This window comes from Lycium ferocissimum, chromosome 12, assembly GCF_029784015.1.
Source record: "Lycium ferocissimum isolate CSIRO_LF1 chromosome 12, AGI_CSIRO_Lferr_CH_V1, whole genome shotgun sequence".
In the NCBI taxonomy this organism is placed as follows: Eukaryota; Viridiplantae; Streptophyta; class Magnoliopsida; order Solanales; family Solanaceae; genus Lycium; species Lycium ferocissimum.
Genome location: NC_081353.1, coordinates 28,263,870 through 28,291,460, shown reverse-complemented (window position 1 = coordinate 28,291,460; position 27,591 = coordinate 28,263,870). Strand labels below are relative to the sequence as shown.

At 33.2% G+C, this 27,591-nt stretch overlaps 1 long non-coding RNA gene across 2 annotated transcripts; it reads right to left on the bottom strand.

Moving 5' to 3' along the window:
- Window positions 1–425: 425 nt before the first annotated feature.
- Window positions 426–9,616, bottom strand: LOC132040792 (uncharacterized). 2 transcript variants are annotated; one of them, XR_009410780.1, is made up of 4 exons: window positions 9,170–9,616; window positions 8,589–9,078; window positions 8,282–8,478; window positions 426–577 (listed from the first exon to the last, which is right to left on the bottom strand). It is a non-coding gene; the product is annotated as an uncharacterized LOC132040792 (long non-coding RNA). The 2 variants fall into 2 exon arrangements; XR_009410779.1 differs by having other exon boundaries at window positions 8,589–9,616.
- Between the last annotated feature and the right edge of the window lie 17,975 nt (window positions 9,617–27,591).

Sequence of the window (27,591 nt, the reverse complement as noted above, 5' to 3'; positions counted from 1 at the left end):
ATTTATTGAAAATGCATCATTTATCAAAATCTTTGGAATGTCCTCCTTTTCAATAATGAATCTGTACATGGAAGATGTAAGGGAAAGAACTGAAATGTAAATTAAAGACAGATTAATATATGACCATTAGTACGTGGAAGATGGCAGGGAAAAAATTGAAATGTAAGTTAAAGTCCAACGTAATTTACAATGCCATAACTAATGAATTAAAGTGTAGTTGTTGGACTTCTAATTCAGCCATTATGTAATTAAAATAATACTATTTAATTAGGATAGTTAATTAATGCAGGGGTAAAATCGTAATCTAATTTTGAAGTTAGGAGCTTCCCACTTTTAGTATAATATGATGTAACAATTTAGAAGTCTGCTATATCCTTCCTTAGTCAAGTTGCAAATTACGATTAGAGCTGTGGTGAACTTATTAATATCATCAAGCACCTGATTACTATTGCGCAAATTGTGTGTTTGAGAATCCATAGTTTTCACTGTTATCTCAATCATTACATTAATGCCTTCATATCCATGGCCCTCAGATGCTTCACCAGTGTGATCCATTCCGTTCTAGCAGCTTAAGCACCTGAAGCACGTCAAATTATAAGGCTTAGCATTTCTCGATTGTTTATGTACTCAATATGCAGATTAGGATAATGGGTACTACCAACTATTGACTATGGGATCCATCCTCAACATCAATGTGAGAACGTAAACTTACAATGAAAATGGTACTCAACAAAGCAACAATTATAGAGAAAGTAAATATTTTTTCCGAGAGAGATAGCATAAGTCCCACATCTATAATAATATAACACTTGCAACTACCCAAAGAAAACAAAGAGGACTGATTAGTTAACAAAAACAATTATGTTTCACTATAATATAATTTCAGAACGTCTTTTCAAGCAAGAAGTGAGAGCGTTTGGCAAAATTTCAGCTTTTATGCATTTCGCTATGGATTATAGGGAAAAATTAATATGTTTTCTCCTAGTAAACCAGCAACTGGTCTTAACCATACAAACAGAAAGAAACATTTCATTCCAGTTCCGTTCACTTTTATAAGTCTTGCGTTTATATGTACATATTAAATGGAAATGTATCATTACATTAGAGTTTGTTAAGAATTTTAATATCAACTTACAATGAAGATATCCTACTTACTGACAAATTAAAACTACCAGAGAATAAGTAGAGACTAGGCGAAAAGGCTAACATTAATGAAACACGACAAATGACGTAACTTTTCCAATATAAAGGAAGGTAAATAGAACTTACACGATAAAAGTGTTCTAGCAAGTACAACTTATGCAACAGCCCTAACAAAACTTATGCGCTAGGTATTTATGGTTAAAGTACAAAAATTGAAGTAACAAACTACAAACCAACTATTTTTTTTTTTTAATGGAAACTATTCTTAACTTATATCCACTTGAAGTTTGAAGGCGCTATGCTGTAACAGGGACAAAAAAAACAAGTATCTAAAACATATATTTTGCATGAGAGCATATATATAAACGGTTAGGATCATTATATCATAAATAATTAAGCTCATGTTGAATACATAATCTAAACTTGATACATTTTGTTGGGAATAAAATAGACCCGCAAAAATAATATTCACGGTATTAGTGATAAACGCGGAACACTAACTTATGGTTAAATTAGCAAGAATAAAATGCAGCAATAATGACACCAAGATTTTACGTGGAAACCCTTGAATAAGGGAAAAACCACGGCCAAGAGGAGCAGCTGATATCACTATAGCAAGGAATTTTACTTGTGTAGTAACGAGTATAAATACTCGTTAGACCACTACACCCACAAAAGAAAAACACTCTTTTGATTTTTCCCACCTTACTACAATATCACTCACACTCTATTTTTCTTCACAGACTGTTTTCTTACACAGTCTATGGAATACCTCACTTTGCTCTCACTTTGGTGTTTATAGCAAATGATTTTTGGTGTGTAGTGTGTTTACAAATGAACCATAAGTTGCCTATTTATGGAATGAATTTCCTATGATGAGGTAAAGCGCTTACATCACGACTATGATGAGGTAAGCGCTTACATCACGTATGTAGTCCACAATTGTTGCCAATGTATAATTTGTCAAAGGAAGAAAAATCTTCCTTCCTTAAATTATGGAATAGGGGCTGGACCGCACAAATCTCCCCCTCCAGTCCCATTTACTTGAAGGAGGGTACACTGGCTTCTAGTTTGAGTGCATGCTGACAAGTTCTTTGCACAGTTCGAACTTGTCTCTCGATACCACCTTGGTCAGCATATCTGCAGGATTTTCACTCGTGTGAATCTTAACGACGAAATGATTCGTTCTCCACTTTCACGAATCCAATGATATACGACATCAATGTGTTTTGTTCTCGCATGGTACATGGAGTTCTTGCTCAAGTCTATTGCACTCATTTGTCACAATAGACAACATACTCCATTTGCAATCGAGTTCTTGAAGGAATCTCTTGAGCCATATCATCTCTTTGCCTGGCTTCGGTAGTCGCAATATACTCCGCTTCCGTTGTAGACAGTCGACACGCTTCTGCAACTTATTTTCCCATATGATATAGCTCCCACGAAAAAGTAAACAAATATCCGGTAGTGGATTTTACGTTATCAAGGTCACTGCCATATCGAATACGTATAGCCCTTCAAAATTGGATTTGATCTCCAAAAACACAAGCATTCATACGAGCCTCTTAGATACACAGTATCCACTTCACAGCTTCCCAATGCTCTTTCCCTGGATTTTCGAGAAATCTGCTAACAACACCGACTGCATGAGCAATATCTGGTCGAGTGCATACCATTGCATACATTAAACTTCCGACGGCAGAGGAATAAGGAATCTTGGCCATTCTTTCTTTTTCCTCTGTTGTTGTAGGACACATCTTTTTGCTCAATTTCAGATGACCAGGAAGAGAGGTGTGCTAACCTCTTAGCATTCTTCATGTTGAAGCGCTCCGGTACACGTTCTATGTACTTTTTCTGTGACAAATAAAGCTTTCTTTCATCTCTTGAACGAGTAATTCTCATGCCCAAAATCGGCTTGCATGACCCAAGTCTTTCATTGCAAAGACTTACTCAACTGTTCTTCAACTCGTCGATCACGGAAGCATTCTTGCCTACAATCAACATATCATCCACATATAGCAGAAGGATGATAAAGTCATCATGAGAAAATCTTTGTACAAACACACGGTGATGCGAAGAAGTCTTCTTGTAGCCTTGCTCCCATATGAGACTCAAACTTCTTGTACTTTGTCGGGAGCTTGCTTCAATCCATGTATAGACTCTTCTTAAGTTTGCATACAAGATTTTCTTTACCTTTTGTAAAGCCCTCGGGTTGTTCCATATAAATCTCCTCTTCTAAGTCACCGTGAAGAAAACGGTCTTCACATCCATTTGCTCAATCTCAAATCAAGACTAGCGATCAAACCAAGAAGCTGTCGAATGGAGGACATTTTCACGACAGAGAAAATATTTCGTCAAAGTCAATACCTTTCCTTTGACCAAATCCCTTAACAACCAATCTAGCTTTGTATACGGGCTTAATTTGTGTTCTTCGACTTTAACTTTGAACACCCATTTGTTCTTCAAAGCTCTCGTGCCTTTAAGCAATTTCACCAATTCATAAGTATGGTTCTCATGCAGAGATTTCATCTCATCTTGTATGGCTTCGATCCATTGATCCTTGCTCTCATCTTCCATGGCCTCCTCATAACATTCGGGTTCTCCCCATCAGTGAGTAATACATACTCATTAGGTGAATAACGGGAAGAAGGAACATCTTGTCTAGTAGACCTTCTAAGTGGAATGTCTGGCTCATCACGACTTCATAAGTAGAAGCATCTACCTCATCAATAGCAAGCATCGTTATCATCATCAACATGCTTTGATCGGAACATCATTACTGGGCATCACCGTCGTCATCGAGCCCACCAACTTCATCAACATTTGTTTGAGGAACTTGATCAAGATTAACTAAGCCTTGAACTTGAAGATTTTATCTTCTATCGCTTTGTTAATATCTTCAATGGTTTGATCCTACGAAGATAACATCACGACTTCTCACGACCTTCTTCTCAATTGGATCATATAACTGTAACCAAACTCATCAAGGCCACCAACCAATGAAGATGCCTTGCCTTGTCTTGGCAGTTAATTTTGACCTCTCATCTTTAGGCACGTACAAAAGCTTTGCAACCAAACACTTTCAAGTGGTCATAGGAAACATCTTGCCATACCAAACTCGTTTGGAACATCACTTTGCAAAGCAACCGCAGGGATAGATTAATAACATGTGCGGCGGTCAACAATGCCTCGCCCAAAAGGAATTCGGCAACTTTGCTTCAGAAAGCAAACATCTAACTCTTTCCATCAAGGTCCTGTTCATCTCTCGCTAAACCATTAAGCTGAGGAGTCTTGGGAGGAGTCTTGGTGTCCCCGATGCCATTGTTGCTTGCGGTATTCGGCAAACGGTCCACAATATTCACCACACGTTATCGATGCGAATACACTTGACTTCTTTCGCTTTTCTCTTTCAGCGAGGCTGAAGCGCTTAAAGACACCCAACACTTGGTCTTTAGTCTTTAAGACGTAGACCCAAAGTTTCCTTGAGCAATCATCAATAAAGGTAGCGAAGTAAAGTGCACCACCAAAGTCCTTGTCTTCGTTGGACCCATAAATCTGAATGCACCAACTCAAGCAACTCTTTGTCTTTCTTGAAGGAGGATGAGACTTGAAAGAAACTCTATTTTGTTTTCCCCAAGCGATGTTCACACTTTTCTAATTTAGCACTTTCGAAATATGATAATTTCTTTTTTGGCTAGAACATTTAGTCCTTTCTCACTAATGTGGCTAAGCCCTCTTATGCCATAACGTTGAAGAGCTATTGCTCTGTTGCATTCACCATATCAACACGGGTAGAGGCCGTAGTCCAGTATAGACCACGACGTTTTCGCCACGAGCCACAATCATGGAACCTTTAGTAAGCTTCCACTTTCGGCGCCATTGGCACCGACATATCCCTCATCATCAAAACACCACGGATCAAGTGCGGACGAACATCGGGTGCACACACATTGTTTAAAACTAGTTTAGTTCCAATACTAGTTTTCAAACAAATCGTTCCAACACCAGCCACCCTAGATACAGTCTCATTACCCATGCTCAAAGTTCCAAAGTCACCTGGAGTATAGGATGAGAAAAATTCCTTCCGTGATGTCACATGAGATGCGGCACCACTTGTCCACAACTTGACTTGACTCATCACAAGCAATATTTATCGGATCCGCATCAAGGATAGTAACAAGATCTTCTGTAGTGACGGCGGCAACACGATTGCCATCTTCTTTCTTTCCTCCTTATCTCTATTCTCCTTTTCAAAATCCGGCGAACTTCTTTGTGTGCCCTTTTTTCCCGCAATGATAGCACTCAATATCTTTAAAGTCAGCGCCACTGGATTTGCTTCTATGATGTTCTCTATTTTGAGAACCACGATTCTTGCCCCTCCCCCTAGTGTCGGTCACCAAGACATCGATGAGGAGGAACCTTGAGATTTTCTTCTCATCTCTTCATTTAAAAAAGGCGCTCTTGGCAAGATCCATAGAGATCACACCATCGGAGCGAATTTGATAATGAAGTTCTAATAATTTCCCAAGAATACGGTAGGGAACCAAGTAGAAACAAGCCTTGAATTTCTTCATCAAAGTTAATGCCCATAGCGAGATAAGCTGGTTCATGATCCCACCCAAAAATATTCAGATGATCTGTCATTGCGGAACCATCGTGGTATTTTAAACCCAACATTTGCTTTATCAAAAACATCTTGTTGTTACCAGTTTTCCAGAGCATACAAACTTTCAAGATGCTCCCATAGGGTCCGAGCATGTGTCTCCCCAGAAATATGGTTCAACACATTATCGTCAACCCTTTGTCTAATAAAGCCGCAAACTGCCGATGCAACAAATTCCACTCTTAAAATCGATTTATTATCGGGCTTTTTATTAGCAAAACGAGGTTCATGAAAATTCTTGACATAGAGCAAATCTTCCATTTTGCCCTTCCAAATGGCATAATTTACGCCACTCAAAGTAACCATTCTACTAGTGTTGGCTTCATCGTTTATCACAAATACAAATACTATTTTATTCGAAGACCAAAGTAATTCTTTTCGATGTGGAAGTTGGTTTGTCTTTAACGACCACGAGCATACTCGAGACGAGAACCTTGGCTCGATACCACTTGTTGGGAATAAAATAGACAAAAATAATATTCACGGTATTAGTGATAAACTCGGAACACTAACTTATGGTTAAATTAGCAAGAATAAAATGCGGCAATAATGACACCAAGATTTTACGTGGAAACCCTTCTGAATAAGGGGAAAACCACGGCCAAGAGGAGCAGCTGATATCACTATAGCAAGGAATTTTACCTTTGTGTAGTAACGAGTATAAATACTCGTTAGACCACTACACCCACAAAGAAAAACACTCTTTTGATTTTCCCACCTTACTAAAATATCACTCACACTCTATTTTTCTTCACAGACTGTTTTCTTACACAGTCTATGGAATACCTCACTTTGCTCTCACTTTGGTGTTTATAGCAAATGATTTTTGGTGTGTAGTGTGTTTACAAATGAACCATAAGCTGCCTATTTATAGGAATGAATTTCCTATGATGAGGTAAGCGCTTACATCACGACTATGATGAGGTAAGCGCTTACATCACGTATGTAGTCCACAATTGTTGCCAATGTATAATTTGTCAAAGGAAGAAAAATCTTCCTTCCTTAAATTATGGAATAGGGGACTGGACCCCACAAATCATTTTGCATCAAATTAAGGTTACAAGATCAGCACAGCTAACAAAGTAACATTTATATAATATGATTGTTAGCAATTGATAAAGAAGAGAAGTTTTTGACATGCAGGTTATAAACCTGAGAAGTAGATGCACACGAACAATGAAGTAGATAAAGCTAAATCCAAATCCAATGATCCCCGAGAGATAAAACAACCAATTCATGAAGTTCTTTCATTTTTATGGGTTAGATCAAAAGAAATTCATTTCTCAAGGAAAGGAAAATCAATCTTGATGATTATTAAACCAAAGAGAGCAAGAACTCAAAATCTCCATGAGAAAGACTCAACTTTATCACACTAAGAGAGCAGAACATATCTAATTTTAGTAGATGCATGATGCCTTTCAAATAGTAAAAATATTTTTCTGAAGCACTTAACAACCTAAAAATGCCTAAAGGAAAAACACTATTAACAGAGCCCTGCAGATTGAAGAAATTCAGAGAAATACCCAATTTTTATCATCCAAATAAGGACATTCCCATATATGGGATATATAAACTGAATGTTACGGTCATAAAACAAAGATTAAGTGCTAAAAATCAAAACTTCAAGAACAAAAATCAGAATGAATTTTAGAGAAACACCACAAAATTTAAACACTCAACTCACTGAAAAAAAAAGTATAAAATATAACCTAAAAAGGGAGAAAAAAGGTAGCGCCCAGAAGGAGAGAAGAGTTAAATGTGAAGAGCTATATATCTTGCAAAGATTCTTTGTGAGCATTTCTTTGCTGGACACTATCTGAGTTTGAATCTCTGCTATCCATTTTGGATTCTGCCTTATCTCACACTATACTAAATTCAAACTTTGCGGCAATTGAGGCAATGAGAAGCAAAGTGTACAAGAATAGGCTATCATACCATAATCAAACATGTTTTCTTTAATAATTTCTTTAAAGGAAAGCTTCAAGAATACCAAACACAGTTTTATCTTTTGTTAGCAAATAGAAACACACTCATTTATAAACCTCACATCTGAAATCGTATACACATGCCAAGAAAGCAATGAATAAATTTAAACCAAATCCATTCAATCATCAAGAGAGTGTAAACTACCGATTCATGCAATATAATATCTATATCTAGTTTCTATCAAATGAAATGCATTTCTCAAGCAAATGAAATGTTAAGGAAAAATCATATGGTTCAGTGTTGATTAAACATGTAGAATTAATGCATTAGGCAAATTTCTCCTGAAAAACTTAATTTTTACTGGAAGAAGCATAAATTTGTAGTTTATTTCCCAGAACATATATCAAAAATTGTTAGATTAAGAAGACATATATTTCTACTTTTCAAATATCGTAAAAAAATAGGTTCATAAATCTAATGAGGTTCTACACGCGCGGACAAATTATTAGTTGTTATAACAAAACTAATGCATAAATGGACTTTACTTACATCATGATGATTTAGATCTCGATCAGCAACCTGAACGAGAAAATGATTTGCCCTTATAAGACACATTCATCCGCTGATTCCGTATCCCGATCACGGTGGAACCTAAGTACTTTTCGATGATGTTGGTGGTTGTACAGCTGCCACCAGTGCCTGGTGTTGCACATGCTGGATCATAACAGGAGGTTGTACAGATGTTGCTATAGACATATCGAGAGAGAGAAAATTAAATAGGAAAGTCACTATAGTGATGATTTTCTGAGTGTTGAGACGTAACCACGGAAGAATTGAATGGTCATAGCATATTTACCAAGATAGCTTTCATGGTGCACTAGATTCTCCTGGCAGTCTCCATGGTCTTTCTTTTTTTCTATGCCACTTTCGCCCATCCAAATGAACTCCTCCAGATTTCTGTCACAATGCTCTTATCACGATTCTTTGATCCTCTATAGTTTTCAGGTTTTTTCATCATCGGCGTGCGCGATGTCAGCATGGTTTTGATTAAAAAGGCAAGGAGGATCCTTTTCAGGAATGCTACTGACAAGCAATACGGTTACATGGGAACTATAGCCCTCCCATTCAATGATTTGGAAGCATTTTGAACAACTGTAGAACTTGATACCAACAATTCCTCTTGATTCATCCTTGCTAGGATCAGGATCTCTAGTGGTGCGCTGGAGGCCACTTGAAGATGCAGACTGCTGCAATTTTCATCCGCCAAGCTGCACGGGTGCATGAGAGTTTCTCTTTTTCTCTTGTACTTGGGATTCAAGAGATACTCGATCCGTAAAATCAACAGCCTTTTAGAATATCATTCATTTGTCTGAAACAGTAAATGGACCAATCATATGGATTTTTTGGGAATTCAAGCTTACCGTTAAGGTAAGGAACGAGTTGTCGTGAGCTGTGACCTGCAGTATAACCACTCATATGAATACAAAAGGACTCCTACAAATGATGATGTGGCAAAAATGATCTATTGATAAAGGGGTGTCAAACTTCATGAGAACTAACAGTCATGACATAAAGACTGTGGATTTAAAAAGTCAGAACAAGGGGTATCAAAGTTCAAAGAAAATAGGAAAGGCCAAGCATAGAACTAAAGATATGGAGTCTTCAAATCCTTATTCTAGTGAGACCATGCCAGCAAAGCAGACACTCGCTCCCTACAACAACCACCCATAGATTCACACAGATGGAAAGCAAAGTTTTTATTGGAAGGTCTCTCTTTAAGTTTGAGTGACTGCTTTGCTGGCATGCTATTACTAGAACAAGGATTTGAAGACACCATACGTTCTGTGCTGTGCATTTCCTATTCTTTTTGAAGTTTGATACCGCCTCATTGAAGTTTGATAGCCCTTCATCAATTGATTGTTTTTCCACATCATCATTTGAAGGAGTCCTCTGTGTTCATATGGGTGGTTATACTGCAGGTCATAGCTCACGACAACCTGTCCTTACCTTAACGGTAAGCTTGAAATCCCCACAAATTCATATGATTGGTCAATTTACTGTTTCACACACATGAATGATATTCTAAAAGGTTGTTGGTTTTACAGATCAAGTATCTCTTCAATCCCAAGTACAAGAGAAAAAAAGAAAGTCTCATGCACCTGTGCGACTTGGCGGGAGAAAATAGCAGCAGTCTGCGTCTTCAAGTGGCCTCCTGCGCACCACTAGAGATCCTAGTCCTAGCAAGAACAAGTCAAGAGCAATTGTTGGTACATCAAGTTCTATAGTTGGTCCAAATGCTTTCAAATCATTGACGTGAGAGCTTTAGGACCCCTGTAACTGTACTGCCTGTCAGTAGCATTCCTAAAAAGGATCCTCCTTTCCTTTTTAAGCAAAACCCTGCCCACATCGCAAACGCCAATCATAAAAAGTACCTGAGAAAGAGGATCAAAGAATTCGTGACAAGAGTTCATTGAGAGAGAAATCTAGAGGTGTTTATCTGGAGGTTGTAGAGGATCAAATGAAAAGTCAATCTTAATGATCATTCAAGCTGCAAAGACCAAGAACATTTCAACTTTATAGCAGGGAGGATATAGTGTTAATGTTCTGGGTTCACCCGAATTCTCTAGCTTTAGCTCATATTGTGTGTACCTGTTAAAACGTTCACTAAAATAAACAAATAATAGATTTTGGACCTAGTAAATTAAATAAACTATAGTAGAATAATTTATTAAATAAACGAAAAAGGCTCAAATATGCGATCCAACTATCGGAAATGGCTCATTTATGCCACTCATCAAAAAGTTTGACTCATTTATGCCATCGAACTATAGAAATGGCTCATTTATGCCACTCATCAATAGTTTGACTCATGGGAGTTAATATAAATGACTCATCCATGCCATATTTCACAAATGATTTTACAATACCATATATATGACACGTGGCCTCCAATTAGAGGTCTACGTCGTTTTTGCATCATCTCTTCAATTTTAAATACCAAGATTAATAAAATATCCGACCCATACACCTTAACCACCCACAACCATAATCTAGTTGGAGGCCACGTGTCATATATGGTATTATAAAATCACCTTTAATGAAATATGGCATGGACGAGTTGTTTTAAACAAGTTACCAAATTATTGTTGTTCCAAATGCTTCCAAATTATTGGACGTGAGAGCTTTAGTACTCCTATAACTATATTGCATGTCAGTAGCATTCCTAAAAAGGATCCTCATTTCCTTTTTAATCAAAACCCTGCTGACATCACGGACAACAATCATGAAAAGTACCTGAGAAAGAGGATCAAAGAATTCATGACAAGAGTGCATTGAGATAGAAATCTAGAGGTGTTCATCTAGAGAATTGCAGAGGATCAAATGAAAAGTTAATCTTAACAATCATTTAAGCCGCAAAGACCAAGAACATTTCAACTTTATAGCAGGGAGGATTTAGTGTTAAGGTTCTGGGTTCATCCAAAATATGTAGCTTTAGCTCATATCGTGTGTATCTATTAAATCGTTCACTAAAAAAAAAACAAATAATAGATTTTGGACCAAGTAAATTAATGTCAAGCATGCATGTGTGTAAACTATAGTAGAATAATAAATTAAATGACGTGTGTATTTATAAAGCCTTTTCCGTTAAATAAAATACAAATAATAGATTTTGGACCTAGTAAATTAAATAAACTATAGTAGAATAGCGAACTCGAAATCATAAAATTCAAATTCTAGATCCACATCTTCTCAGAAGCACCATTTAAGCTAATCAAATGCGCCATGAGAAGACTCAAAGCAATCACGAAAAAGAGCTTAATTCATACTCCTATCATCTATGTGTTCTTATCTAAAGATGCAAGTATCGGGGTAAACAAAAAGAACATACGGATTTTAGTTGCATGTATGATGCCTTTTGAATCATAAAAACTTTTTCTTGAAGCACCAAAGTAGGCTAAAAGAAGGGTTCTTCTTTTTTCCTTTCTAAAACAGATTTTCACAAAATTCTGATTGAAGAAATTCAAAGATACACAAATGCCCCACTTTTATCATCCAAGGACATCTCCCAAGAGGATAAAACCCCAAAAAACAAAAAGGAAGATTGACTTTAAAGAGATCTAGAAATCAAGACTTCAAAAACTCCAAAAAATTCAGAAAAAAATTGAGAAAACTCAAAATCAAATACTTTATAAAAATCTGAACATAAGTTCTGAGAAAACCCACAAAATGTTAAATTGAAAATGAACAACAATTAAAGCATAAGAGAAACTAGGAAACCCTAGTTCGAAGAGAGAGAAAAGAGAGAAGAGAAAAGATCTTATTTCCAGAAAATGTGTAAATGATTTATTGAATCTACAAAATGTAAAAATGGTCCTTTTATATTTACAACACATGGGCCGGGTCTGACTTAAATGAAAACTAGTCAACATAAATGAAATGGGCCACTAAGCCACTCATCCATTGGGCCTGAGATCATATATTTACAATGGATGGGCCGGGTCTGACTTAATAAAGTCAACATAAATGAAATGGGCCACTAAGCCACTCATCCATTGGGCCGGAGATCAAGTCCAACACAAAAAATCATCACTCAAATAACTTAAAGAACAAAAAATAGAGAAGAATCTTGTTCTTCTTTTTTCTAGAAATGTAGCGCGTACAAAGAAAGAAATGGTTGGGAACAACTATGAAAAACTCAAAACTCACCCTTTAGTAATTTTTCAGAAATGATTTGCTTGTGGCATTGGTGGGTTCAAAACTCACCCTTTAGTAATTTTTCAGAAATGATTTGCTTGTGGCATTGGTACCAGTTCACAGGGCACACCACTATTTATACAATCTCTGTAATCCATTTTTGGATTCTGAGTTCTCTGAAAAGGCGTGACTATTCGAGGCAACCAGAAATAGAATACACGTTTGTTTGAAGGCTTCTCTTTTTTGGATTCTTTTTTCTTTTTTTGATTGGAGTCCTCAGCTATTAATAAATTTCTAATTTTAGTCCTTACCATATATGAGTAAGTACACTTAATCTTCAATTACTTGATATGTGCACTATTAATGCCTTTACTTATAAATATTCATAAATCTTCAGAATTGTTTACTCCATATTCACGGTAATATACTTCTAAATATAGTTCAAATATAATATAATTCTTACGTAAAGGGACAAAAAACACACGTTACTTATAATTCAAAATTAAATATATCGCGTCATATATCGCAAGAATAAAATCATAATCTATACTATTATAAAAGCATGAAGCCTCTTAGCAAAATACATGTTGCCTTTTTTAACCTTTAAAAATAAAAATAGTGTTCATATTGGACAAATTATTAATTTAATTATTTTTCCTAATATTTTGGAACTTTGAAATCAAATAAAAGTTTTCCTATTAAAGCTTTTCTAAGTTGATATATGTAAGAACTAGGAATTCCTAATAATTAGGACTTTAAAATCAATTGTAATTTAACCTTATATAATTTTTTTTCTTTATTTGAATGTCTTAATGCGTGTAGCAATCATTATTAATGTCATTGAAAGTCTAATTACACTTGAATTCTTACTTCTTTAGAATACTAGGATTTCTGAAAAATTATGGTCCACCAACATAATGTCTGGAAACATGTTCAGTTGTACCGGGTGTATTATTTATAGGAACACAATTTCACATTTTCTTGAACTACCTAAAGACTACTCCAAGTTAAAGTATCATCACATCAGAACTACTATAAATTCCAATACTAAAAACAAAGTTTGGTATTCCGTTCCAAGTGAAAAACAAAGATTGGACTATTTTTTGTTTCATATCAGAACTACTATATATTTTTCAATACTAAAAACATGTAAACACAAAATGTGGCATTGAATTGTATGGGATTGACTTGGCAACGACGTGGCCCTTCAAAATTTATGCGTCACGTCAATGTGAAAAACAAAGATGTCGGTACCGGAGGGACTTGTTTGTATATTATGCCATTTTGTTTTATTAAGAATATTTCAAATCTGATGTCCACAAACTTAACTCATTTAAATGCAAGGTATTCAGTTCCAAAATAACGAAATTCTTGAGATCATAATCTATTACTGAAAGAATAATATAGAGATTATTAGTTTCTTACCCTTCAACCTGCATCTATTTTTGAAAACAAAGTGACCTCGAATATTTGGCAATTTTTCGAAGAATTGAAATAAAACTTGAGAATACCTTTCTAAAAATATTTTCGGAAAACTTTTAAATCCTCGAGGATATGTATTCTTGCTAAAACTAAAAAGAAAGTAAAACAAATTGTGAAATTGAGCCGATAAAATTATAAAATTGGACAAAGTTTAAGGTGAATATATTGAAAGATGATTCAAGACTTCTATGAGACCGAGTTTCTTCCACTGAGTTAAGATATGTACTATCAACATTCATCAATTTCAAGAGCTTACACTTTTATTTTATAATTCAAACATAATTTTTAAAATTATTGTTATGTAATTTTTCAAAGAAGATTATTTATTCAGATGGGGTGCACGTGCAATGTGTGTACACTAAGACTAGTTACCTAATAACTATGGAACCAAAAATGCCATTCTCTCTTCTTCTTTTTCCATGCCACAAAACTACTTTTGTGTGTTGGTAAATCACAAATTTATATTTCGTATCATCACAATCTCTTAACTAAGCCCCAAAAAATTGCGGCTTCTCAACTGTTTAGATTTGTGATCTCATGATGAACTTTGTTGGTTTTTGTGCACAAAGCAAATGGGCGCTGTATCCGGTCATCTTTAGGATAGGTACCGTTCTCTTGAATTAAAATTTTGGCATCCAAAATGATACATTATTTCCACATCGGTTAACTAAAAAAGATTCAGCTTGTTATGACCATATTTTAATTTAAAACAACATTAAAAATAGAAATTCCCTGTGTTACGAACTGATATTTGGTGTAAAATACTTCTAGTTTTAAGTGTTTTAATTGTTTATAGTTTAAAATATGGTTTTGAAAAGATGGAATTTTGAAATTTTGATGATGTGTCATTTTAAGTGTCAAAAATTTGACTTTCCAATTAATTGTATTTTTTATGAAATTAACACACAGAGTTCTGTGATTTTAATGAACTGCAAATTTTACTGACTTAATAATACAAAAATTTTACTGATACAACGGTAGAGTTCAATGACCAAGCCTGAGATTACCCCAATAGAGGAATATGCTTGGCAATTAGGGGGATTTGCACAATTAGGATAGTTTTGCGAGATCTCCACACATAAGATAGTTTCGCGCTGCTATTTAAGTTTTGTCCCCTTAAAGAATTCGTGTGAAAATGACCTTTTTAAGTTGAAAGAAAAAATTTGGCCTAAAATACCTGCTCTATTATGGTAAACACAACCTTATCTTTAGTTAATTACATGGGATCAACGGTACCTAAACTAAAAATTGCAAACTTTATACCTTTCTTCGATAAATTTTACGGGACAACAACAACAACAGTGTAATCCCACAATTGAGTCTATCAAAACCTGCATGCCATATTTCTAAAATTTAAATCCAATGAGGTTGTTGCCTTAGGCCCCCATAATTTAAAGGCCCCAAATTTACTTTAAATTTTAGAACTGTGGCATGCAAGTTTTGATAGACCGGTAAAACATCGAGAGAAACAAATAGCATAACTCCACGTCCAGATGAGTATAATATGGCGCTCGCAACTACTCAAATAAAAATAAAAAACTGAATGAGCATTTAACTACAATCAGTTGATTTAACAGATAATTGTACGTAACTCTATTTAATAACATTGATTGGCGACATAAAATAAATGGCAAGTAAAATTTTATAACAGGTTAAATTATACCAGTATGGTGTAAAAATTTCATTATACTGCTAGTATAAAATAATTTAAATTTGAAAAATAATGACCTTGCTAGTATAATACAGATAAATAGATCTTACAAAATGATGCTCTCCCTAGTGTTACCTACTAGGGTACTAAGGTTATGCAGCATGGTAGTTATATAGTTAATGTATGTCATAAATCCAAACTTATCCACATAGCCATATAGAGACAAATCTAGAAGTTTACAAGTTTTGAAAACCCCTGGCTTGCCACCATACTCGCAACCATATATAGGGTTTAGGCTAGAGTTAGTGGGTACCGTACCATATGTGGTTTCATCTGCCTGCATAAAGGGGCGGACCCAAACAAAGCTTTGTGGGTGCTCGAGCACCCAGCATTATCTCGATTTGTATGTATTTATATTTTAAACTCTAGAAAATCAATACGAAAAAAAAAAAAAAAAAAAAAGCTTAAGCACCCACTGCACAAAGTTACAGGCGGGTGCTTTGGTTTAAAAGTGAAAGCCAAGGATTTACTTGCGTGTTTGGCAGATTCTTCCTTTTAGTTTTACCAGCAATCTTTCTTTTTATGTTCCCACTGCCTAATTTGCTCTTTGGGATTCTTAGTTTTTTATTTTTCAATTAGGTTACTTAATTGTAGGAGTGGGCATTCGGTTCTTCGGTTCGGTTTTATCGAACTTCGGTTTGGCTATTTCGGTTTCGGTTTTTTGAAGATTATTATTACACCGATTATTATTAAACTAGTTATTAGTTCTTTATTATTTTATTTTTTATGATTATTTGGTTGGTTCGTGTCAATTCGGTTTTTTAAAAATAAAAATTCGAATTTTTTTTTGATATGATATTAGAAGCGATTCCATTTATACTAATTCGTATTCTCAAAAGCAACAAAACATAAAACTGAAAAATTAAAATCAAAATCAAACGAACAGGATACACAAGAATAGAAAACTATAACAATAATATATGATTACTAGGTGTTATATACATACAGTAAGAATAATTAAGAAAACACATAAAGGACATACATTAATCCTAAAGACACATCTAGTCACATTTCTTTGTTAAAGATATTTGATTTTCTCAATTAAAGTGGAAAATTTGGATACAAAAGCAAAAGAGGGCTTAATTACAAATCCTTTTTTTTTGCTTAAACTTAATGGAGCGTGGACTATTTTAATTTTTTTGCTTTGTAATGTTTAAATTTCTTCAAAGAGGTTCGGTTTTGTCAAAGTTCGGTTTAAAATTTCGGTATATTATTCTTTTAAATAAGTTTAGGGGGGATTTTTGAAAAGTTGTTAGTATAGTTCATGGGTAATAGTCTTTCTTGAAATGAAGTTTCGGTTTTTCGGTTTCTTTGGGATTGTTAGTTTTTTATTTTTCAATTAGGTTACTTAATTGTGGATTTAAAAAAAAGTATCGTTGTATTAATGTTCCATAGTTGTTGGTTGTTCTGTCCTAATCTCGAATATAATAATTTTCTTTTCCCACCGCTTTACCTTTTTTTTTTTTTTGACAATCATTGTTTGTGTTAAAGACAAGCACCCACGACCTTAAAATCCCCGAATCAGATTGCTCTTTGTACAAGCAAGCAAAGATTAGTTCGGAATGGAATATCGTATGTAGTGTTGAATCCCTTGAAGCTCTTTCGAACAAGCGAGGAACAAGTGACCAAAGCTCCGCTCAAGCGCTCGACAATAGCTTCAAACTTTCCGGTTGTGGCTTCATCATGCAGATGCAGATGAATGAATTGGCAGCAATGAATACCCTTGTGTATTACTATAAATAATAGAGAAAAATCTTTTGTTTTTTTCCACCACTACTGAGAATTACAAAATCCAAATAAATCACTACCTTAAATAGGTAGAGGTCTATGAGAGATTTACGACCAGAGGTCCTAAATTTCTCAATATTTGTAAGTGTTCAATCGTTTACTTTTCTTACATATATTTTCTTGAATTTTCATTATTTTTCCTTCTATTTTGGAAATGTGAGTTATGACTCACTAAATCTCTTCCAAACACATATGATGGAGCTTTAGAAGTATTTTAGAAGTATGAATGGCGACACACTAATACTGTACACGAGCAATTGAGTTTCATTCAAATTTTCTAAACTATGCTCATACATGAAAGAATGTAGGCTACATTTGGTGTTGTATTTTCTCAAATTATTGTTGTTATGCAATAGGCATGATTTTTATAGATGATAATGCAATTTAATTGTCATTTTTATAGATGAGAATGCATCAATAATTAATTTGATAAATGCATCAAATTTTTTCACAAAACTTATGAAAAGCAAAAGATTGTCATAAAACGCGGTCAAATTAACTAGTTCATAAAGGTGAAGAAATACTGTATGAGGAAATATCCAACAGATTGTCATATTACAGACAATAAAGTAACTACAAAGCATCACTCCATTTTATCAGGAAAACATACTATATAAGATGTTCAATGCCTACCATAATCAGAAATTAATACAAAGATTCAGTCAAATGAATCGAATTCTTTATTCTAAATCTTCTTAAAGAGTAGTAACTTAATTGATGGTTTTAACTTATTGTTGAATATATAGTAACTAGTTCTGTGAGGCCCGTGCTAAGCCCGGGCCCAAACCCAATATACAAAAAAAAAAATTAATTAAAGAAATATAATTTACGTTGGTAATATTTAAATCTCATATAAGTATATTTTTAATATATAAAAGCAAAACTTTCATCTCACTCCTTTAATATTTTAACTTTCATTTTGATATTATTTATTTCAAATCAAAATAGAGAAAGGATCTAATTTATTTAAAGTTATTTTGTTCATTAATAATCTATACATAGTTAATGAACTTTTAAGACTAAATGCAAAATATGTAGACTACTGAGAGGGTTCACGGGTTCGAGCTTGGGTATGAAAAAATCTTTGGAGGGAGCGCTTTCCGAATAGGCCTTACAAAATAAATCGGATTAATTGGGCTCTAGAAAATACATACGCACCGGATAGAAAACCAAAAAAAAAAAAAAAAATGAGGTAGAAGGAGTTTTGAAAAGTAAACCTTAAGAGTAAATTTGATTTTAAAAAAATTTAGGACCAGAAATAATTAATTGAAAAATTTGACATTTTATTCTTTTGTGAGACCGCAAAAGCCTCTTAAAGTTTCTCTATTTTGGTATGCACATCATTAGGTTATCCTCGTCTACATCCTCTTTTCCACGGATACTTCATAAGTGTTCAATCGTTTACTTTTCCCAACATATATTTTTTTCAAGTTTGGTTTGGATTTTATATATATATATATATATATATATATATATATATATATATATATATATATATATATATGATTCTCAAAACACTAAATCTAAAACTTTATTATATTAATGTTTCAAACCAAACACATTTAAAATAGAACTTGTTTAAAATAACTTAGATAAAACAATAGTATATACTTTCAATTTTAATTCGATTAATTTAAAGGTGTAAAATACTAAGATTTTTATCACATTTTGATTTGGATAATTCTAATTCAAATTATTAAATTAATTTTACACACGAAACAAAGTATTACAATTGATTTTCTATTTAAACAAATACTATTTTTTAATTTTTGGTAAATATTCTCGGTTTAGCTCATTATTTGTCATGATTAGAATTAAATTTGACTAATTTACCTTATTCATTATTTGATCTCCATTTGATATATTTTTTTATGACATTAATCACTTTTCACATTTATTAGAGTAAGAATAAAAAAAAAAAGTAATTAAATTCTATCTTATTTTAAAATATAAATATTTTAAGTATATTTTTTTGTAAACATAACAATAAATGACAGAATACATGATTTAATATTATGGATGACTAATATAAAAAAAGAAAGAAAAATTGTATGGTTTGCAATTTAATTGTCATTTTTATAGATTGAGAATGAGATACTTGTAAAATTACATGAATATTGTTTGATTTTTTAAATGGGGTGGACTTTTTTTTTTTTGGACATTATTAATCTATATATATATATATATATATATATATATACACAAACACGATTAATATAACATTGTAGTTTGTACTTCGTATTTAAACTTTATTACGCAACAAAAAGCAAATTTTTCTTTTGACATATTTTTTTTTTAATTTTTTTTTTTTGATACTAGATTTTGAAATGTGTCCAACAAAAGATTGTCATATTACAGGGGTGCACTTTTTTTTTGGACATTATTAGTTTGCACTATTTTTATGCATATAATATATATATATATATATATACTCAAAACACGATTAATACAAAGTTCATAAAAATTTTTTAAGGTTTATCAGGAAAACATACTTTTTTTTTTTGATATTCTTGATATTTGTTAAATACTTTTTTTTTTTGTTGGAGATGAGTTCATTTTTTTTCTTCCTTTTTTTTTTTTTTTTTTTTTTTTATATTGCTCGGTGTTGATTTAATCAAAATTGGTTGGTGTTTTTTTTTTAATACAAAGACTTTTTTTTTTTTTTTTTAATGCTACAGACTATATAGTAGTAATCGTTAAAAATATTGCTCTATAATATACCGAGGGAGTAAAGAGAAAAAAAAACACAAAAAATTATTACAATATCAATATACAAATTAAAGACAAAGAACTTAAGAAAAATAACTTAACCAACCAAAATGCAGAATTGGAACACACTTTGCAACATGAATAACTAAAAATTGTTGACTTACATATTCTCCCTTATATATAAGTATAATATATGAATAACAGCCGAACTTGAGCATTCAAAGGCACCGCCAATCAAGTGTACGTACTTTATCTCTCACCGGCTCATGAAAACTGATTGTTAATGTTAACTGTTGGTAGGCTTTTATCTATAAGAATAAACATCCAATTAAACATACATGTATATAGGAAAACTGAGGTAATATTCAATTTGAAAGCCAATCAATAAACATTCGGAATATACAAAAAATATTATAAGCCTATTTTCATGGTGTAATTTCTCAACAAAAGAGATTCAATTTAAGCTCCCTTTAACCCATGTACCTCCACCTGTGGATATAATCAAATGGTATTCTGGTGATTAGATTAAACTAAAATCATTATCATATTTATTAGTACTTGAAGATCTCTGCGCAGAGGGGAAATATTTTAATCTTCGATACTTAGGGTGTGTTTGGTATGAAGAAAATCAGCTTTTTCAGAAAATATTTTCTTGAATGATATATTCCTAAAAAAGTACTAGTTTTCTTATTTATTTTTTGAGTTTGATACATAAGCAGAAAACATTGTCTCAATATATTTGTACTATATAATTTAGAAAACACTATAGGAGTTGGCGCGGGGTAGGGATGTGTGGGGGTGATTGGGATGGAGGCTATGGAGGAGGAGTTGGAGGTGAGGTGTGTTAGAAAGTGGGAGTAGACAATCAATATGAAATGTTACCTGTGGAGCTTGTTTTCTCTACTTTTACTAGGATAGTCATTTCATTCATTTTTAAGGAACTATTGTTTTCCTAGAAAAAATATTTTTCAAAAATTTTGACCAATCAAACATAATCAAAAAAACATTTTCCTTCTTACCAAACACACCCTTTAAAGAAAAAAATAAAATACAAAGAAAACGGATAATCAAAAGGCAGTGCTTTAAGTGCTCTTTTGAAAGAAAAAAAAAAAAAAGTTTACTCCTCTACCTTCACAATTTTTATCAATAAGCATTCGTAAATGACATAGAGGAAAAAAAATTCACGATTGGCGCTTTGTTGGTATTAGGAGTTTATTAAAGAAAACAATAAGAATGCTGTAAATAATAATATTACACTGTGAAGGAAAGTTGGGGGACTTGGCCAAAAGGCCATTTTGGAAACTTATTTTGCCAAAAGGCCATAAGCATTCAGAACTTGGTGCTTTAGCCGCCATTTATTACGTCAGCACGTCAAAAAACTGTTGTGTCAGCCCTAAAGTTTTTAAAACTACACTTTGGCCCCCACAACCTAACATTTTAATTACCCAAAAAAAAAACTAAATATTTCGCTCCAAAAGCTCCCTATTCCGGATCCCGTTTCCGGCCAAAATTCCAGCATTTCATCGGAAAATCAGTCCCCAACGACTGAAAGCTTCTCTATTTCAACCATTTTAACTAAAAACTCGTAGAAATCATTGAAAAAGGTCTTTCCAATTGTTGTAAAAGCTCAGTTCTCCGACCTCATTCCGACATCGGAGTTCGTTTTGGGAATACAGATTCTCTTTTGTATTCAATCCGCCATTGTTGTAACTGGTAAGAGCTTTATCCCTGCTCCTTTTCGTTCTGAATCTGGTGTTGTTCGTCGCCAGTCATAGACTACAGTCATCGACGAGTCATTGACAAGTCATAGACCATAGTCATAGTCTATTAATAGACTATTTTTTGGTTACTTTCTCTCATCCTCTTTATTGTTTTTAATGTATACTTCAACTTTCATTTGTAACTTATGTTGGATTCGGTCGAAGCATTTTTATTCTTCTTCTTAGTTATTAATAAAAAAGAGAAAAGTTTGAAACTTTATAATTATTTGTTAGATTGGTATACCAATAATATATATTTTTTGGTTGAAGGTTCTGAATTTCGATTAAGGAGATGCTATTGATCGCTTTTGATAGAATTATCTTGATATTTCTCCAAGGTAGGTGGTTATTGATTTTCTACTTAATATTCACAATTTATCAAGTGGTAAAGATCGAAATGTATTACGAAATATTTGGAGTTTTTCTATCCCTTTTGAGATTAGTGAGAGTTTCATTATGAAAATACATGAGGATTTTTCATGAGAAGTTCATTCATTTATTTCTCATAATATATTATCGATCCGTTACATATACTTATATAATCATTTAATTTATGTTTCGATATTAATTTACTTTATCAAAATTAACAGTAGATTTATGGAATTATTATAGCGAAGCAATGACAAACTAAAGGGTAGATATTGATCAAAGTAAAGATTGGAGGTACAACGTGGGAGGAGAGAAATCGAAGATTGTGCCGCTTTGAGTCTCAAGCAAGATACTACTACTGTAATTGGTGTCATAGAAGAATTATGTATTGTGAATGTTTGAAATCTTAGATATGTAGTCATATGTAAATTGAAACTTACTCTGCAATCCAATTTTTTTTTTATTTGTATAGAAGAATTCTTCTAATTAACATTGCTCGTGGGTTATTCTTTAATTTGTAGCGATGAAATTTTTTAGTTCGTAGCTAATTATTATAGATATAATTGCCAAAAATAGGGACACACATTTTTACTTTTCGTAGCATATGAAGAAAACATTTAGCTATAATTTATACATTTCATGGCAAAAAGAATAGATTCTTAGTTACGTTTAAAAATATTTGTGGCAAATACTTCAATTTATAGCTATAGATTTTTGAACTTGTAGCTAAATATAATATTATTGCCACAAGACTAAGGTATCAAAAATAGCCACCAAATTTGTATTTTCATGGCAAATAAATTAAACTTTTTGCCACAAAAGAACACATTGCAGCTACTATATAAAGATTGCTACAAGTTTTATTTGTCGTGGCAAAAGGATATAATTATTTGCTATAAATATATTTTTTGTGGCAAGAATATTTTACACTCACAGCTACAACACAAAAATTATTCATAGCAATAAGTATTAGTCCTTAGCCACGGATCATGTAAAGTACGTAGCTAACTTTTAGCTACGCTATATTTTGCTACGGATGCTACGAAAAAAAATATTGTGGCTAAAGTGTCTAGCCACAAAAATTTTCATATTTAGCTACAATGTGTTTCGTAGCTATAAATGCCTTATGTTGTAGTGATTATAGAATTATTATGGTGTTGATTGCAGAATATATTAAAGTAGATGCTGATTACATGGGTAAATGGGAGGAGACCCCAAAATGTTGGAATTGGATTTCTTATAGCAAGGTGACAGTTCCGATTGCCATGCATCGCAATGGTACGTTCAACGACCTGGTTACAAGCGTAATCGAAAGCGGGGAGCTAAATTGTGACCCCAATGACTTGCACATTAGTTATATGATTAATGCTCTTCCCGTGAGGGGAAAAATACGTCCTTCTTTCATAACGAATGATAGGCAGGTGGGATTGTACATGCTTGATGGTGCTTCTAATGGTTCTAGGCCTGTTTTAAGAACAAATGTTGTTGAGAGTTCCCAAAAAGCTTCTACTTCAGCTGTACCACCCGCACCCCCATCATAGCCCCCAGCCGATGACAATTCAATACAACATGAGGGCATGGGTGATCATTTAATGGATACAGATGATCCTAATAGTGATGACGAAGAGTGTGATGGAGGCGACGAGGGTGATGGGCAGCCAAGTGGTTCACAAAGCAACCACCACTTCAATGATGGAACCGGTTTCTACCGCGGGCAAACATTCGAGAAAGGAGTATTTAAAGGTTTTGTTGAAGCAAGTTGCAATAAAGACCCCGTTCTATTTTAAACCGAACAAGGGCAATAACAAATATTATAAGGTGGAATGCACAAATATTATATGCTTGGACAATTATAAACCAACCAGTAATAAATTACATTAATCTATAATAACTCAAAGCCCAAGAATATTATAGACGACATTGGTCGATGCTAAACTTGAGAAATAAAGTCGACTTTTGGAATGAGAAGCCTACTGAATTTGCACTATTCTAATGGACAAAAAAATAAATTAAAAATAAATTAAACCCCAAATACCAAATTGCACAAATCTTAAACCGACAATGTCAATAGCTAACGATCATCATTTAGGCTTGACTTCACGCATGGTCAACAATCATCCACATGGTATATATATATATATATATATATATATATATATATATGTATATATATATATATATGTATATATATATATATACACTAAGGCTAGTATTTGTCTAAAAAGGCCAAAAATAAATAGAGTTAATTAAATAAAAAGACTTGATCCTATTTAAATATTATAATAACACTTTAATACATTATATATGAGTCCCCATCCATTAGACACATTATCTAAAGAGTTTTAGGACACCTAATGGTCCTTAAATCACTAATATTAGCCTAAATGACAAAATAAATAAAAAAGACTTGATACTATTTAAACATTATAATAACACTTTAATAATCATATGAGAGTCCCCATCCATTAGACACATGACCCAAAGAGTTTTAGGACACCTAATTGTCCTTAAATCACTAATATTAGTTTTAAAAGCAAAAAATAAATAAAATAAAATAAAAGACTTGATCCTATTTAACGTTATAGTAACACTTTAATACATCATATGACAGTCCCCATCCGTCAGACACACGATCCAAAGAGTTTTAGGGCACCTAATGGTACTTAAATCACTAATATTAGTCTAAAAAATCCTAAAATAATAAAAAGACTTGATACTATTGAAACATTATAATAACACTTTAATGCATCACATGAGAGTCCCCGTCCATTAAATACATGATCCAAAGAGTTTAATCACAAGTAATGGTGTCCTTAGAACAATGTCGTGCTTTGAGAACAATAACTTATTGTCAGACTAGTTGAATAGTAGTGATATGATTGCCATTACTTGTGCTTAAACTCTTTGGATATTGTGTCTAATGGATGGGGACTCTCGTATGATTTATTAAAATGTTATTATAATGTTTAAATAATGTCAAATCTTTTTTATTTATTTTTGGCTTTTTAGACTAATATTAGTGATTTAAGGACCATTAGGTCTCCTAAAACTCTTTGGATCATGTGTCTAATGAATGGGGACTCTCGTATGATGTATTAAAGTGTTATTACAATATTTAAACAAGATCAAGTCTTTTTATCTATTTTATTTTATTTATTTTTGTCTTTTTAGACTAATATTAGTGATTTAAGGACCATTAGATTTTCTAAAACTCTTCGGATCATGTGCCTAATGGATGGGGACTCTCATATGATGTATTATAGTGTTATTGTAATATTTAAATAGTATCAAGTCTTTTTATTTATTTTATTTTATTTATTTATTTTGGCTTTTTTTAGATTTGGGTTTGGGGTTTGGGGTTAGGGTGTTCTTTTTTCTTTTTTTTCTTTTTGTCTGTTGGACGTGCCAATTTAGCAGGCTTCTCGTTCCAATAGTCACCTTTATTTCCGTGATTTATAATCAACCTTAAAGATCCATCATAGATCGTGTCAATGAGTTATTATAGATCATAGTCGTTTATCATCAGTTAAGTCTATTAATAGACCTACCACACTTAGTTTTATTTCGACGGTTAGAAAACAAATGCAAATATAAAAAAAGGGTATAAATAAAACACAACACAAGAAATATGAACAACAACCATATATTTCATTTCATTGCAATATGAAAGCCCAAAATCTTCCATCATCAACTTTCACCAATGAAAGCTTAGCAAAATACTTTCAATAAAAAATAAACAAGTGGCATCGATTAAGTGAAACGTCACCCAATGGCTAAATTTGATCAGTTTGATTAGACATGGAAACTGCAGAATTAAGAAAGGTACTCATTATGCTGATCAATTCCCCATAATAAGGGTTTTAATTGAGGAATATAAACCTCCAAAAGGAAGACTAATATCCTAACGGTGAAATATCATAGACCAATCGAACGGTATATTATAAATCCACTTAGAGTCCATGATAAAGCGATACAAAGTTGATTAATATTGAACTTGCATTCGTTTTCAGAACTAATACAATAAAAATACATTAAAATTTAAATATATCAAGTGGGACCCTCTCTCAAACATCGACACATTGTTTTCTTGTGACCAGCCCCCTTGCAAATCGAGCACTTGTTTCTCTTTCCTTTACTACTTCCCTTGGGCTTGAAAGTTTCTGTGATGCCAGGAATATGCTTAATTCTCTATCTTCCAAATCTAGGCTCATACCAGGGTGGAGGAATGTAAATGTTTGTATACTTCTCTAGCACTTGCCATTCTGACTCTGGAGGGACTTCATAACTAGTTTCAGCAAATGCAAGAATGTAAGATTGAACTTTATACATAGGAAAATAATACTCATAAATGTTTGTACCATAATCAACACCGTACTTCAATCTCAATGCTGCCATCGCGTGAGCGCACAATAGTTTCACCAAGTCATACTCTCACAAGAACATGTTTTGTTCAATAGATTGACTTTGGCAGTTGGTCCACTGCCGACTACGGTGAACTCATCGGCATCCTTGTTTATATTATTGACAAACGAGGAGTCTCCCTCATTCTTTTTTTTTCCCTTATCGTCTTTTTAGCCGACGGCAAAAATAAATTGATTGAACCATTGATATCTGCGCACCTCTGCCTAAAAATTTCAGCAAACCTCCTAGAAATGGAAGTGAATAAGACAGTCACCGATCTATATACAAACAATAGAGTGGCATTGATCAACCACAATATAAAAACAAGAATAATTGATTGAAAGTCTAGTAATAGACCATAATACATTTGCAAAAATAAAAAAACAAATGACGGAAGATCGAAACAAGCAAAATAAGTATAGATAACACATAAGCAAAAATAGAAAAAGAATGATCGAAACAACTGCTAAACTTCCAAAATTTTGAATAAAAATCAGAATTTTATGAACACCATGAATCGGAAAAAGTCAACAACTTCAGGGCGATATGGAGCTCAAAATACTTTGACAAAGTTGCAACAATGTTGACCCACGATATAAGAATAATCGACCAAAAGTCTATTAATAGACCATTATTTACAGAGCAAAAACACAAAAAGAAAGATCGAAACAAGCAACATAAGTTTAAATAACACACATTTCGACAGAAAAACAGTCAAAACTTCAAAGGTTTTGAAAAAAACCAGAATTTTATGAACACTTTATGAATAGAAGGTTTTTCTCAAGATCGAAAAAAAAAAAAAATTCATGGCAATATGGAGCTCAAAATGCTCCAATGGAGTTGCAAAATAAAAGAAAGTACATGGGGACGGCAGCTGAAGAATATCGAAGCTTGGGGGAGAGGAAGAATGGCTGGAGGCTTGAGAGATTTTTAAATTTGGGAAA